A 16,139-nucleotide genomic window follows, 5' to 3' on the forward strand; every position below is an offset into this window, starting at 1 on the left:
AGGGGCATACCAACACCACAACGGAACATATCGAAGTACAGTCACGTTACCCTGGAAATGGGTTAACTTTTTCCATTAAAATTACACTGTTTCTGTACAAACGTGGTAGCCCATTTTCCTACATCGACAAGCTGAGAGTGAGACTACATCACATAAAAACCACATTAATTGGGGTTTTAATGCTACAATAGATACCTATGCATATTATTGCTTTCCATTGCACAATGAACACTCACTGGTGCTATCACCTTAAAACCAAAAACCAAGAGTGACTCGAAACATGTGCCTCCCCCCATCCCAAGTCATTAACTAGATGATTGCATTGTATCCTAGGACATTTGCTTGTTAACATTAATTCCGTTTTCAAGGGGCAGGCAACTATATTATCAGATACTTGACCTCCACTGGCTGTAACTGTCCTTCGTGGCAGCCAGCGTTCCTCCAGCGAGAAAAGAGTGAGGCTCTCGGTAACACTGAGTTAGCTTTGAACAACTGGGTAACAGGGAGGGAGGAAACTGTTAATGTGTTTTTTCGGGATTATGTTGATCAGTAACAAGTCCGTTAGTCATTTTGCCTGCTGCACATGCTGCCCTCCTTGGAATAAATTCACATAAAAGTTTAACAAGTCCAGATAAGATTAAAAGTTAAAAATCATTGTGTTGGTTTCCAAACCTATGATAATTTTTCCATACAGGAAGAGTTCAAAAGACAGTCAACCGGAAAAAATAATTAACCATGAATTGTAGTAAAGAAGGTAACAGGTCAGCAGAGCACACTTGCATGGCATGGAAAAGCTATATAGTCTAACCATTAAACTCACTACTTTCCTATTAAATTGTCCTGTGGTTCTGCCCCAAGAGGAACAATCCAGCTACCAAGACTTGAGCTGCGGAAGGGATAACAAACCAGGTTGCTTCCTGACTTAGGATATTCTCCAGCTACTGTAGTTATGGATGGCTGCATATTTTAATTTACTGTGAGGGAAAAATATTTGTTTAATGCACCAAAGTACTACATCCACCAGTGCAGGAAAATACCAATTTCCTTTTGGCCTTAGATAGAGGTACTAACTTCAGAAAAAGAACAGTTATTTACTGTACAGCTATACAGATTTCTAAGCACATTTAAATTTTTAAACAGATTAAATATATGGGACAAGGTGAAAGCATTACAAGATACAGCCGTTTACCTGTGTCCTTTTTTGTATCTGTGTTAGAAGAGTACCTGTTCTATATTCAGTGCTTCGGCAATTGCAAACAAAAAACTCAACAACAAAACCTAACAATCCCACAACTAATACAACTGATTTCCTTACAGTCAGTCACAGCAGACAGAGTAACACCCAGTAACGCATAAATTCCCACAGCACCCGTGAAAATTCAAATTTTCAAGAGTGTATTAAAAGTGGAAAAAAGAATGTAAGTGAATATCACACATAACTCAGGATTCAAATAGTAAGTTCTTATAGTGGTTGTGTGTATTTACTGTGGTTATTTTTCATATTTTTATATCACATTTTATATACCTTTATATATTTATATTTTAATATTTTAAAATATTTTAAGGTTTTTAAAATATTTTTTAGTATTTGGTTGGTTTTTTTATATTTAAAACCATGCAGGCCTTCTTAACTCACTCAGCAGAAAGCTGTTGCTAACCTCAACAGCACGCACTTCTTCCTCCCTTCAGAAAAGCCTCGAGAGACAAAGCAGCAAGACGGGTTTTCTGTCGCTCCTGTTTCCCTAAGCCACCAAACACATGCTACTGCAAAGTGGTCTCATAATTGAAACCATTCTAATTGTCAAATACACGAACAAAGCTCTTTCTGGGGTTCAGCAGCCATTCTTTACTGTGGTTCGGTTACTCACTAGGCTTCAAAAACCTGCGGCAGCCTGACCCCAGTCCCGCGGCAGGGCCCAGACAGGGGCACAGCCCGCAACCTCCGAGCGCCGCGATGTGCACAGCTCACGGCGTTCGGAAGGCACCGTTTCACAGAATCCCTCAGAAATGCTTCAAAGCTAACAGAGGAAGCCTCCTACAAAAGGGCTTTATAACCTATTAAAGGATTTAATCAACGGGCGCACATTGTTTCTGTTCAGAAAAGATGCAGGTACCTGCAACTTATTTTTTCAGCGCCTGCGTCTCAGAGGGCATATATCCCAGGGCTAACAGATCCCCTGGGGAGTAAGAAAGCAGAGCTGCCAGGAACCCAGCAGCCTTCAAGCAAGCACGTCAACATTAATTATTACGGAGAAAAGGCAAAATAATACAGAGGCAACAAAGCATTGGCAGCATCTAACTTACTTTCCTGCTGCCCTTCAAAAACACTTCTAATGAAATAAAATGGAAATCCCCACTATATACTGCAGATGAAGGTGACCTTGGGAAGTGGGGGAGCAGAGGAATAAAAGCAGATGGACGATCTTAGGAAACCGCCTGGTATCCAACAGACCAGCTCCCCCCCAGCCCCATCCCTCCACCAGGTACCAGCCATTCCGGATCGGACAGGTCTAATAGCAGCGTCGGAGCAAACCATATCTATTGATGTCTGTCCGCCAGGTTTCCACTAGCTGGGTTCTTCCCCTGCACCGCTCAACCTGCAAAGACTTCAACTACAGACATTAACCCAACTAAAGAAACTACCTCTTCTTCTTCTCCTTCCTTTTGCCAATAGAGTATTACAACTACAATGAAGCTGCAAAACCTGGAAGCTGATTAACAGAGTATTTAGCAAGTAGGTTACACAATGGACTCTTTTCAGCACTGAAGGAGAGATGATAGATTCCTGGAGAGAGACTGAAGCAAGAATATCCGAAAAATCAGTAGCCCAAAGAACTTCTTACTCCTAAGACAAGAAGTCCCCGTTAGTCTGGCATTTTTTGTTGTTTTGGGGTTTCTTTCCTCATTTTGACATGGCCTTTATGGAACGACAAACCAAGACTGAACAGTGCACCAGAACTGTTTATCTACAGCCTGCAGGATTCCATCCACATTTTCAGCTCCGAGATGACAACTAAAGCAGCCAAACATAATGTGAAACTCGGTTTTAAAGACTTCCCATATCTTTTCTACATAAGTCCACTTGAAAAGGTCAAAGCGAAACTTCAGTAATTCAAAAAAAAACCCCAAAACTTAACACTGGTTTGGCACAGACATGAATATATACAACTAGCTATTCTGTGGTGACTCACATAAATTTGTTACGTACTACTTAATTGCTGAAGCAATGAAAACTTCCACGGTCGCAATTTCTAAATGCCAGCATGGTTTTTTAGAGTCATGACTCAAGAGTGTGTAAACACGGGATAAGGACTATAAAAGAGTGACTGGACGGGGCGGGAAAATGGTAGGGCAGTTTTCACTCAAACACTTAGCAATCCCACTGCTTCGTCTTCAGCAGCACTATTAATATGCTCCATGCTCCATATTTTTATATTCAGAGGAGTGGGGCAAGTGGGGTCATACGTAACAACCACAAACAGCAGCTTACAACCTCCATTTGCCTCTCTACAGTAGATACGCACCTATTAAATAAAATGTTTTAAAAGTGTATGCATTATTTCCAAATATATCTTGGACTTATATGGGTTAAAACTCTCTGGCTGTTCAAATCTAACAAGACTTCAGCTTCCTCCTTTTCATCCTTCAGCTGAAAATCATTTGAATCGTTTTCGAAAGGCTTACAAGTTTAAGAAACACAGTTTTCTCTGAAACAAAAACATTACTCCCCTTAAAAGAATATAAATAAGGGAAAGATAGGGAGGAGAGCTTTATGCCCACAGTGAGCAGACAAATTCTTTTTAGAAGCTCTCAGGCTCACAACAAAACAATGTTCTTCTAAAGCCAGGCAAAACCAACAAAAAGGATCACATCAAATGGCACAGAATAAGAACATGAGCTGGAATTGTTAAATCAATACAAGTTTAACACAGCACTGAAGGTGGAAGGCCTTTGTCCATGTCACTTCTTCACAACAAGGTGAAAGTCCAGTTATACAACCCACAGAGTTGTTCTGCACGCTGGATCTGATTTAACAGTGCGCATTAGGATAAATGCCTTTCTCTACATGCTCTTTAAGCATCCAGCGTGTGCAAGGTTTACGGCACATATTTTTAATGACATCTGAATCTGCAAGGTGTGAAATTCTGCAGAACAAAACCAGAGTCCAAACCAAAACCCACCTATTTCTGTAAATCATGGTCTTCCAGCTTCTAAGCCGTTATACATTGCAACTGTATTACTCTAACGCAACGAGAGGAAACCTATGCAGAAAGCGTAGCCTGTGCGACATCGCAGGCAGGCTCTGGCGAGGAACACTGCCCAGGCAAAAACCCACTACGCAAACCAGCAAGCACCCGCTCGCGGCTGAGGTCGTGGCGCTTACACGACACACCCTCTCCTACACGGGCAGGCAACACATGTGTGGTCTGGGCTTTCGCAAATAAGCGTTTAGAACGGCAAAATCCCTCTCTCCCTTTCTTGTGTTGCTAAATAGAAAAGGTAAATTTGTCTAAATTCACTCTTAACCCCACAGGCCTAAAAGAAACTTCAGGAAAGGGCAAGTAATGGATGGAAAGTAGCAGTGGTAGGGCTGCAGGAACAGAGAAAGGAGAGAGAAAAGGGTTGTTTTTATAGTTTAATGGGGTCTCTTTTGGGCGGGGGGCGGTTGGGGTGTTTCGGTTGGTTGGTTTGTTGGGGAGGTGGTATGATTTATTTCTCCAGCTCCCTCCCACTGCAATTCAGGTAATGAAAGACCTGAGCTTTGGCAAAGATCCCCTCCTTAGCCATAAAACAAACAAACAAAAAAAAACCCAAACGCCGTAATTAAGCTTACCGGAAACAAAGCTAATCAAACTTGAACAGTAACAAAGGGCAACAGCAACACGTTCGCTGTATCACATCTCCCTTGCTGGCCAAGAGCCCAGAGTTTTCATTACATTTTTTTCTCCCTCCCCCATTTCACAATAGCATTAACAAGCCTTGGCCCAGGACGCCTAAGCTTTACAAACTATATTTGTAGGAGGTCAGCTTTTCATGAGGCCAAAAACCCAGCATGTGGAAAGTGTTAAGACTTTCATGTAGTAGAGAAGGTTCTTAAAACTACTACTGTTCAACTCAGAAATCTTGGAGCTTCACAGATCATTAGAGGTTTCTGAACCACAGAGAAGGGCAGAGTTAGCAAAATAAATCAAGAGTTCCTGTGGGATGTCCTAGCGCTTTACACAACAAGCGGCACTAGGCACAAAGCAGGCTCAGAATTAAACAACAGGGAGGACTTCTCAAATTGCATGAGGAAAGAGCTGTTTTATAACCTGGCATGTACTCTCCCTTTCTTTAAAGGTTAGGCTCTAGCGGCATTGTACAAAATAATTCCGTTTGTGTCAGGGGCGTTGGGAGGAAGGGAAAAGGGAGCACAGAGAATACGTTTGGGGGAGGGAAAGAAGAGGAATCAACTCAACTGTCCACCCAACAAGAACAACCTATTTCACCATGGCAATAAAAGTACTTATCAGCACCTTTTCAATGTCAGATTTCTTACTGCTGTACAGGAGTTTGGTAGCATAAAAAGACACAATATTCCCTGCCAATTATCTATATACCAGATGACCGGAGCCAATAAGGATTTCCCAACCATCAGTACTGTCAGCATTTTTGATTCTGTCATTAATCTCATAGCACTGTATTTCTTAAGACTCCAAGTTCTTAAATACAGCGATTACTTAGGAAAGCACCTCTTCCATTTACATCTCCCCAAAAGAGAAAGTTTCTAAGTTCACGTTTACAAGGAAAAGGGGAATTGTATAATTTAATCTTGAAAGATCTAAATCAGAAGGAAACACACCCATCAACATTCCAAGATTTTCAAAAAATAAGAGATGTAAAAAAGCAAAAGGTTTTCTGTGGAACCTGCTTTGATTACTCAATGTTTGATGCGACACTACCTGCACCTTAACTAGACTAAAAGCAAGAAGTGAAGCAGTGTGTCGGATTTCTTTGCTGCAGAACGCGTGACGCTGCAGCACAAGAAGGGAGTTCCACCTGGGACAATGTCGGAGGCACAGCCGGCAGCGGGAGCCCCTTTTACTCCAAGCAAAATGCACAAACAGCACAAATGGAGGACCCCAGCCTTGCAAGATACTTATTACCCACAAGCGGGAATGGGAAACCCAAAGCCTAAGCATTTCACATGGCTCACAGCTTCATGACCTTTGTCTTCCACATACCAGAAGACATTAAGGTGCCTGAAAATACATTCTACGTCTTGGCAGGGAAAGGAATCCCCCACTATAAATCCACCACCGTACACACGTATACAGGGCTACGGTTCGGGTTTGCAGCCTTCCTCCTACCAACCGAACACCTTGCAAAGCCGGCCTCTTCCCTTACCTGCTGCCGTGATAAAAGCAGTAGATGTTTACCCAAAAGAACACCACCATCACCTATAAGGAATCATTAGCATTTTTATGTCCTGAGAACTTGAATTCTATCATACTCCTAAGCATTTTTCTTTCAGATACAAAATAGAAAGGGAAAACAAAACAAAAGCAAACTTAGCAGATTCCAGCTTGTGATATTAAATGTTTCTTCAAGTACGAGGCTTACAGAGCCCGTTACAGCCACAAACTGCCTTAGTTTCCCCTATGGCACAGCCCTTCTAAACAAAATCCACTATCCTTAAGTCCCCATTCTCAGTTTATTCCGCAATCTGTGTCATTCCTGGGAGTTTTCCTTGGCAAGAACAAACAAACAACAACAACAAAAAATAGTAATCAAGCACTGCTTCTTTTTTACAGCTGGCTTGAAACAAAAATGACAAAATGAGTGCATCTGTCTACTGAAGTTGTTATTGTCTTGTTCTCACAGTACAGTTATAGCAGCATATTACAGGATATTTAAGACTGAATAATGTATTTGGGGGCTGACTCTATGCCAAAAGAACACTGTAGACACCGTTCTTACGGTGCCATCTGGGGCAGGAAGCAACGATTAAGGCCAATGATCTGTTGTAGAAGAAGAAAGTTAATTTCATGCTCAGTGTGGCAGGCAAGACGCATTAAAAGTATAGCTTACTCTCTGCCAACAGACGATTTTTTTTTTTTTCCTGGTACACCATCTTTTGCCCCTAAATGCCTTGCTCTATTGAACCCCACACAACCTGGACAACAATCTTATGAATGTCTGTGTTAAGGAACCAAAACTGCTTTGCACTACTAAGCACTCCAGATCACCCTGACTCTCCTGTAACATGACAGGTCAAAGCTGTTCATATTTATTTTCTTCTTGAACTTGAAAATTCAAAGAAAACTGCTGCAATACCTTTTGAATTGTAATCTCTCACACACTGTAAATACACACATGAAATGGCACCACTTGGGACAACACCTAGATAACACCCTCAGCTATGTTAGCTACAATCTAGCTGCCCCAGCTCCATTTTTTTTTTCCCCTTAATGGTACATTTGTAATTAATCTTCATTATCCCTGACTAGGATAAGACAGCAGTGTGGGTGCTGAGGAGAAGAAAAATCAAGTAGCAAGACAGAATGCTTGCTTCTCAAATGTAAGCAAGCCACCAGTCTGGCAAAAACTGTCTGTGAGCAGTCTGTGCTGGCTTCCAGCGGATAACTAAGGATAAAGCTTGATCCAAAGACACACACACAAAATCAAAAAACCAATTACATATAGGCCATAAACACCAAGTTTAAACACAGAAGTTGAATTAGCGGCAAAATCTGCTTGAATTTCACTGCAGTTTGTTTTTCAGTATCTCAGATTGCCATAAAACTCGCCACTTGCCAACCAAACCACTTGTCTCCTCATCTTTCCTTTCTAAAAACCCTTTTTGAAAAGGATTCCTTTGTCTGCTCCGTACAGGATTTTTTAAAATTTAGCATTCCCATCGCATAGATAAGAAAGAGGGACTAACCAGCACCAGGTAGACACCACCTGAAGCATGTATTCACCACTGATACGTGGCTCTTCCAAAGAGACTTGCACTGTGTCGTCCCCTTTGGTCCCATCCCGTCCCCCCCCAGACAGACAATACCGTCTGTCTTAGAATGTCATGTTCACGTGTAACAGAAATCTCTAATTTGCCCTAAAACAAAGCCATTGATTCATGTCTATTTTTCACAGATTAAATCAAGTACTTGCAGGATGAGATTAGTGCCACACCATTTTTACATCAATGCAACTATTACAAAGGACATCAAGGCTGATCTTCCTGCTTTGCCACAGAAGTTTTCGGTTTCCCTGAGCAAGTCGCTAGGTTTGCTTCTGACCCAGCTCTTAACTTGTGAAAACTTCAATTCCGTACCCAACAGTGCTGTACATTAGGTATAGGATTAAAGATCCTGAGATCCTGAGATCCTCAGGTACCAGTTGTGGGTCTGTGAGTTAGTACCACGGAGCGGATTACGTGGAGGATGTTTCTCTATTAAGCCATTTCAAAAATCAGACACAAGGCAGGATTACGCAGATTAATTTCTTCAAGGAGTTACCCCAATTTTATAACATTAGCACTGTTCTAGGACAGGACGTCCCACAAACATCACTGTTGCTCATATAACTTTTTTATTTTTGCCTTTCTGAAAGCCACCTTCAAGTTTTAAAGCAGATCTTCAGTCGCTAACTGGATGGGAAACAAACAACATGAAGGGTTTGGTGCATGGCATCTGTGGAAAAGAATCTTGCCAGGAGACGACAGTCAACCATGAAAATAAACTGCACAAAGTCTCAAATCGATACCTATTTTATGTACCTGAGATTAATAGGACCTTAGGGTTGATGTCTGAGTATTTGATACAAACTGACAACTGGTACAAAAGAACAAGAGCCAATATCTTTTCTCATAGGGAAAGAAAAATACAGAATAAAAAGTATACAGCTGTTGATGAGCAAAAACGTTTTAACCAGAGCCACACATACCCTTCAGCAGAGATGCAAAAAAAGAGAATTCACAATAAGAAAATACACAAAACAAAATCCCTTATGGTGGTGAACTATAAACAGACGGTAAGGGAAATGCAGCGTAAGAGAACTACGAGGAGTCACAGAAGCATTGCGTTCTCTCAGTTGTTGAGGAAGACTCAGACAATATTGTATCAATTTCCCAAATAACCTTGGCTTAGATCTTCAACTACATACCTTTCACTACAAAGCAGAAATTGTCCTTTTTGGCTCTCTGACAGAACTCAATGCAATTGCCTAATGGCCCTCTTTCGCTTGCAAGAATATTTTACCCCTACCTACCTCTAAACCTTCAGAGAAAAATAAACAATGAGTTTCAATCTTGTAATGTAAAATAATAAAAAAAACCCCACCAGAGTGCAGAGCTGATTTATTACCCATGCTAAACGCCATTCTGGAGTCCAGTTGGCACAGTGAATACACTTTCTGGTTTTATGCTCTTCACCTCCAAAGGTTTTTAGTAAGAAACTCAAATAAGCAGCCCAGCTTTTGAGCTGATGACATTGTAAATTACCTTTAGAATAGAAAAGTAAAATAATACAACTGAAAATAAATTACCTTATTCTCTTAAGAGAAAGCTTAAGAGATTTAAACCAAATAAAAACAAAGCACATTAGGTACTTTCTTGCTTTGGTTTTACTTGCTTCAGCTGAAATCGAGACACACAGGTATGCGAAAGGGTATCTTGGTCTCTGGAAGATGCAGCCATCGTCATTAATCAGATGACCACACACTAGTGGCACTGGGCCCTGAAAGTGAACAGTCAATGTAAAGAGGCAGTTCACAGAGCAAGGATTTAAGAGACAACATATCCTGAAGGTATATATTGCGTAAGTCGAAAGAAGAAACTCAAGAAACTGAAACAAAAGGAACACGCATGGTATATAAACCGTGAAGCTGGAACTGTGGCCCAAGCTTGTCCAATAAAGCATACAGTGGGCAGCTCTACTCACCTGTAAGACCTGAAATCAGTTTTAGAGAAGACAACGACATGGCGTATACTAGAGTTAAACCCTTATGTCTCTTTAAAGACCTTTCCAAACCTTCTGTTTTATTACCCAACAAAATGATGACATTTGCAATAGGTTTAACAGTTAAACTTTTAAAAACAAGCCAAATCACAGCGAACACATATACTGAACATCCCTTACAGATGATCTGGTCTTTGTAAACAGCTTTCAGCTCAGTGTCGCTTAGATTTAGGAATATCTCCATCTGAGCTCAGCTCCTATGAGCTCAGCATTTCATTAAATTCTTTGGCTTACTTATTCTGCTCCTGGTGAGAAGCGTGAACTGAATTACTGTATGCCTCCTCACTACAGTGCTTTACCTTAAAGCCAAACGTATTAATTTAGTATTCTCCCTCTATCAGCTAAGATGGCCACACTCAAAAAAGAAAAAAGGAAAAAAAAAAAAAAGGCAACATGCTCCCTACAGAAGAGTTTGCTATGCAAATGAATCAATGGTTTCACTTACACAGGAACAGCAACTAACTGATGCCTCTGCCCATTTTTCAAAATGGACTGAAGCCCAGTAGGATATCTGCTATGACTAAAGAAAAAAAAAAAGTCTTAGGCTATCATTTTTAAAATGTGAAGCCTATAGTCCCTGTTTTAACAAGAACAAAACCCTCCAACTGTAATATCCATGCGATGGAAGCACTAGCAGCAGCGAGCAGAGATGAAATGAAAAGAAGCAGTGGCTGTTTATGTTGGCAGTCACTTCAAACTCTAATGGAAAATTTCAGCTCTGACTGCATCTAGGCTAGAACAAGTTATTAAGGAAAAAAGGTTCAGCTTTCAAACAGAAAAGGCTTACATAGCTTGTCCCTTTCTGAACACTCCTGCAGCAAAGACAAGTCAGAAAATAATATGCCTTGCCTATGCAATGTATTAATATCCTATCATTAGGGGAATATACCATCAAATAAAATGTATTTCCTTCGGGAAAGGAGCACAGTGATAAAGCCCGTGCCACAGACACAAACTCAGTATTGGTACAAATAAGTTATGCCACTAAATGCAAACATTAAAAAGCCAATGTAGGGCTAACTAATCACTTTATACGAACAGACCAAAATACATTCACCTAATTATCCCCCTCTTCTGATCAAAGGAAAACTGCTATTTGAACACTAACGTCGAGGGAGAATCTTTTACCTTTCATATGCTCACGAGAATTTTGCACAAATATTACTGAGGCTGTTTGTTGACGCGAATAGTATACAGTCTGTCCTCGGAGAGGACAAACACCTTGCCAGGCTGCACACATGGTAACTGCAGTGACCTTTCAGCTGCTACACATTTGCACTATATTTAAGAGCTACTCAGGAAGCCAATATTGTACATTATGTAACACAAGATTAAGCGTTAATGAGGCAAGAATAAAATTGTTTATCTAAACCCCAATCTAAAATTAAACAGAAGTTTATGCTGAAATCTCACGCTGCACTCGTTTTGTCTCCTAACATTAACAGAGCACAGTTTATTTAGTCTCCAAGATAAATCCCAACAGCATTTAATCTGGAGAGAAGGATTCTACTATCAGAAGAGAGAATATTTTTCGTAAAGAAGAAAGTAATGCATATATAGTTCTTACACGCATAAATAGGTATTCTGATCTAAGGAAAACAACTGATATTCATGACTTCTATTTACACTGTGTTTTAAAGCTGAATACAGAAGCATCCACCCAGAGGCAAGACCTTTCGGTCGCACTCTGATGTCTCTTGCTAAGCAGCCAAACCAAAAATCACACACGCCAAAGATACCTATGTGCTCAACAGGGAAATTCAAAACAAAATCAGACCAAAGTCTGCATGCCTCCACAAAGATTCACTGTCCTCTTTTTCGGCTTCTCACTAAGCAAGCAGCTCTACAGGACTCACTAAGGAGCTTCAGCCTGCCAGAAAAAAGACAAGCAATTAGACCACGGTCACAGTCACTGTACCATAAACCTGCCCTGAAGAACGCAGTGCAAGTCATTGGAGAACCTCAGGACATTCAGATAGGTGTCATCCCCAGTTTTAAGAACAGGTAAAAGAGGTCAAAAGTACTTGGGCCTATTCCCAGGAAAGACAGTGTTTCCAAAGCCTCAGTTCAATTGCAGCCTATGCCATGGCTAGCTAACGATATAATATGATATTATTCTTACACCTATGTAAGGCTGCCAAAGGGACAATCACGTAGATTCCCCTCCATTTCTAGCGGCTAACAAACCTGCGTAAGATGCTTGAGTTCTGCAGGTCAGACAACACAGCTGACATAAAGCAGGCTGCAGGAATTCCAGCCAGAGGAAAGCAAATCTTTCTTCTGGGACCGTGGCCTTAAATAGTTCAGGCAAACTGAAACTGCACCCTAGCCAAAGCTTACAGAAGCGTTTGAGCGACCAGCGCAAGGGTAGGCTGAGCGCAACAGGACCCAGCTCTAAACCTGAGCAAGCTGGCACCACGACTTGGCCGCCGCCTCCTCCGCCTCCGACTGGGAATTATTGCTCCGCTCCCGCTCGCCTTCGTTCCATGTTTCTACTTACCTTTTGCATGTCGCTAACACAGAGTTAAGCTATTTACAAGAACACAGTAAGTCAATCCCTGACCTTGTAGGCATTTAAGTACATTTATCTCAGGCCTATCACAATGCTAGTGCTTCTAAAACTCTCCAATTCAAGTAGCTCAAGGTAATCACCTAAAGAATTCAGAGCAGGAGAATTTTAAATACTCTGAAAATCCCATATTATCACAAAGTTTTAGCAAATTAACTCAAAACGGGGGGGCAGGGGGGAAACACATTTAAAGCCAAATCAGATACTTAAGAAAACTTGTTGCCAGCTGCGTACCTTGCATTCTCACAACATACAAATTCAAATGGAAGTTATTAATGAAAACCGTTCATGTCACATAAGTGCCCCCAAAATTTATTTCTCTGCTTATCATGTAGAAGAATCGAAAGTGCTGCTAAGCATGAACCAAACGAGAGCAGGGTACTTCACCGTGCCATCCAACTACAGCCATAACTGACTAAGAGAAAGCCATTTAAGATAGAGTTCAATGGAAACGCAAGGAAGTTTTCCAAAGTTTTATTTAAGCTCATCTGCATGGAGGTACTTTTTCTCCAGAGTATCACAAGGTTAACACTGACTGATCCGGCCTTAAAACTGCTGGCTTTCCCTGAGCTGTTTCAGCATTCCCATTTTAGCAGAGGGCCAGCTCAACTAAGAGCTGATTTTAGTTGCTCTGCCTCTTGCTTATAAAAGCTTGAAGAGAATGCTACAACTACTGACACTCCTGCCCACGGGGAACCCCTCTCGGACATAAACTTTGAAATAAACTGAAAATTTGAAATAAATTAGAAGAGTGGAGACCTAAACAAACACACAGTTTTGATATGCAGTATATATTTTCCTCCACAAAGATTTCTTTTCTTGCTGGTTATTCATTTAGAAGAAACAATGAAAAATTGTTGAAAAACTACGTTAAACTAGTTAACACACACATCGACAAATACAGGGTTTTCTTAGAAGATATGGTACGTTAACTGTGGAGAGAAAAAAAAAATAGCAAAGGGACAACTCGAATAGGAGATCCACTAACATGCTTGTGAAAACTTAGTACAGCACGGCGTAATTCTCATCCCTCACCATGGCCACTTTACACCTTCCAATGCTGTAAGAGAAATACAACGTCATGTTCACCTCTATATTCTGGCTTCCTGTACAGTAGCATCAGCTTGATTTAATATAAAAAAGGCCTACTCTCTACAATGATTTTGTATTTCTGTTGTATTACTTATCTTCCACTACTGCAACCTTCGAACCGCAGGGCTTAAGGCGATACTAGGAGGAGTTCTCCCCCAGTGAAAGTAGCACAAATATGTGTCTAGAAAAGGCACGCATTATACAAGCAGCATGATAATAAGGAGATTTAACTTTAAGTGGGTTTTGCAGAGAGGCAAAAACCCTGGCTCCCCTCCCCACAGGCTTCAGTGACTGGTAAGGTAAACTCTCATAAATTAGAAACGTGCAGGATGTTTTCACCCATAGCCTGGTTTCCATTTAGGACAAGTCACTTCAAGAATGCCCCTGACTCATTTTCAAGTAGCTTTTGCAGAACTTGGGAGTTGCTGTAGTGCTGCTGCATCCATATAATAATTTTTAGCGTTTCACCTCATGTTAATATGGTGGCTAAACAGGAAAGGAAGGCCTTTTTTCTAGCATTTCTGGAATTGCTAGAGGGTTACTTCACACTGCAATAGAAAAACGGCAGGCAAAGTATCTGAAATTATTCTGCTGATGAAAAAAATACAGACAGACTAATTCCGCAGCCTTGTAATTTACATTATTCATTATTCCACTTTAAGGAGAAAAAGCAAAACTGGAGAGTCAAATATTATTTACTGCAGCCTTTATTCTGCGTGTCCTACTACAGCAAAACTGCTGTAAATTTTGTCTGAATAAGACTGGGAATGAAAAGAAAGCAGAAGCGAGACCTGTGGCAAAAATAGGAAACAGAGATTAAACAATCCGTTGTAGGTCAAAGGTTATTTGTAGATCAGTTACCACTAGGGGCTAAAAAAGCCTGCTCAAAACCATCAACACACTGCTTCCCAGTTGCTCAAACTTAATATTTACTCTTCTCTATACTAAAAATTTAGACCTAATGAAACAAAACTGTAAAACTTGAAAAATGATAGCTTATATAAAGTTTCCCAGCACTTGCAGACTTGCAAAACTTTTACGAAAAGCCTTAGGCCTGACACCCAAGTTCAAGTGTAGAAGTCAAGTGGTACAAACAGGGTCAGACACCTGCCCCCAGCTCTCGGTTCTGTAGTTCTTCTTTTCCTTTCTCCTGCAAACTGTTTTTCTCTCTCAGAAAAAGAGACATTTTGTATTTAAAAGTGTATTTCATAATTGCTGCAATTCAAACTTTAGAAGAGTACTTTCGCCTCTCAGAAACTTCACCACCAGCAGAATTAATTTCTAAAGTAAACGCCAATTTGTTCTCAATACTTTGCTAGGAGATATTCTAAAGAAAAGAGGAAAGGACTGCTTAAGCTATGTGCTGGATTTGTTAGATGTTGCTAAGAAGCGGACCATTTCGACATTCCTTCTAAGCTGTCATCTTTCCAACGCTGGGCCTTCATGCCTCAAAATCCAACAGGATACTAAAGCAAAGTCTACCTACACCTGACCGGTAATTAAGTTTTCCCATCATTCTCAATGGGAGAACCAGTGAGCACATACACCAACTGAGGCACTCCAGGAACCATTTCATCCTCCCCTTTCTATTTGACTTATGCAGTGTCACTAACTATTTACCAATGAAAGATCGTGGTATCGCAGCATCGCCTCACAAGAACATCTCAGAAGAGAATGGGAACGTCCTACAGTAAGCGATAGGTTTTAAAGTGTTTTTACAGTAACGTTCTTCCCCACCGAACATCCAAATTCCACACAGAGAAAAGTCTAAACAACCAGTTATGCTTTAAATAAATGTTTTCCAATCACTAACACATCGCTAGAAAACAGTCTAACTCAATTTTCACCGAGTTATCTCCCTTCTAAATTCAGAACAAATATGAAAACTGCTTTCCAGAACCACCCTCCCCGCAGCTAAACAACACCTGCAGAACAGAAACCGAAGCTTCTCGAGAAGCTTGGCAATTAGGACTAATGGAAAAGTAACTAGATTCCCAAGGCTTCCCAAACCCTCTTTCCTTTGAAGAAGTCAACCACTCCTCCCTGTCCATCCTCCTCCTAAGCACTTGCCGGGATTTCCAGCAGAACGACAGCTATGCAAGCTTTACCAAGTTCAGTAGAGTACTAAGCCACCCATCAATTCTGAAACTGAAGTTACACGCTTGCTGTCCACATGCTTCAGGGAGGTGAAGAGTTAAATACAACAACCAAATTCTGCAGGTCTAGGAGCAGGCACATACCTCAGTCTTCCAGATTCAATTAGATTTTGTTTTGTTTTAGGCTTTCTTTAATTACCCGCTGCCATTTGAGCCCAACTGGGTGACATAAATGTATTATCCCATCATAATGTCAGAATTTAAAATTAGATTTGGTCTCCATAAATACACTTCATCCAACCTTAGTGACTCCGTCCAGCAGCGACGACTATTTTATGTAACATCTCTCATACAGCAAGACCTAAAAACCGCACTAAAAAT

At 40.8% G+C, this 16,139-nt stretch overlaps 1 protein-coding gene across 3 annotated transcripts in view; it reads right to left on the reverse strand.

Annotated features, from left to right (window-relative positions):
• Window positions 1-16,139, reverse strand: part of RERE (arginine-glutamic acid dipeptide repeats) — a 181,437-nt gene that overhangs the window by 41,027 nt on the left and 124,271 nt on the right. The gene's annotated exons all lie outside the window — the stretch shown is intronic.

Source organism: Platalea leucorodia (assembly GCF_965183815.1).
Source record: "Platalea leucorodia genome assembly, chromosome: 17".
Lineage (NCBI taxonomy): Eukaryota > Metazoa > Chordata > Aves > Pelecaniformes > Threskiornithidae > Platalea > Platalea leucorodia.